At 37.6% G+C, this 386-nt stretch overlaps 1 protein-coding gene across 1 annotated transcript in view; it reads left to right on the forward strand.

The window, feature by feature from the left end:
• LOC116695462 (adhesion G-protein coupled receptor D2) overlaps nucleotides 1–386 on the forward strand; it is a 109,446-nt gene that overhangs the window by 13,578 nt on the left and 95,482 nt on the right. The window lies entirely within an intron of this gene.

A 386-nucleotide genomic window follows, 5' to 3' on the forward strand; every position in this document is an offset into this window, starting at 1 on the left:
ATATATATGTGTGTGTGTGTATATACATACATATACAGGTGTATATACTTTTTTTTTTCAATTGATCTGACAAGGTTCGATTTTTGACAGTTGAGTGATAACCATCATATGAGTATATGAATTTTAAAGCTATAGTGTGCAGTTTATGTCACACCCGTGAGGAATGCTATGTAATGACAACAAAATTGTCAGCAAGTCCACATGATAACAAGCATTCAGTGATCCCGCACAGCCCCCACCCAATTGCTAGTAGCCAAGGAGGACACAGAGGTTTAAAAATACATGGACTCTTCAGATGAAGGTAATTATCTTCATTCGAGTTTCTGCTTGCGACAGTCGTCTTCTGAACATAGCCATATTGAGAAATACAGAGAGAGTTGTGTGGA

Source organism: Etheostoma spectabile, chromosome 9 (genome assembly GCF_008692095.1).
Source record: "Etheostoma spectabile isolate EspeVRDwgs_2016 chromosome 9, UIUC_Espe_1.0, whole genome shotgun sequence".
In the NCBI taxonomy this organism is placed as follows: Eukaryota; Metazoa; Chordata; class Actinopteri; order Perciformes; family Percidae; genus Etheostoma; species Etheostoma spectabile.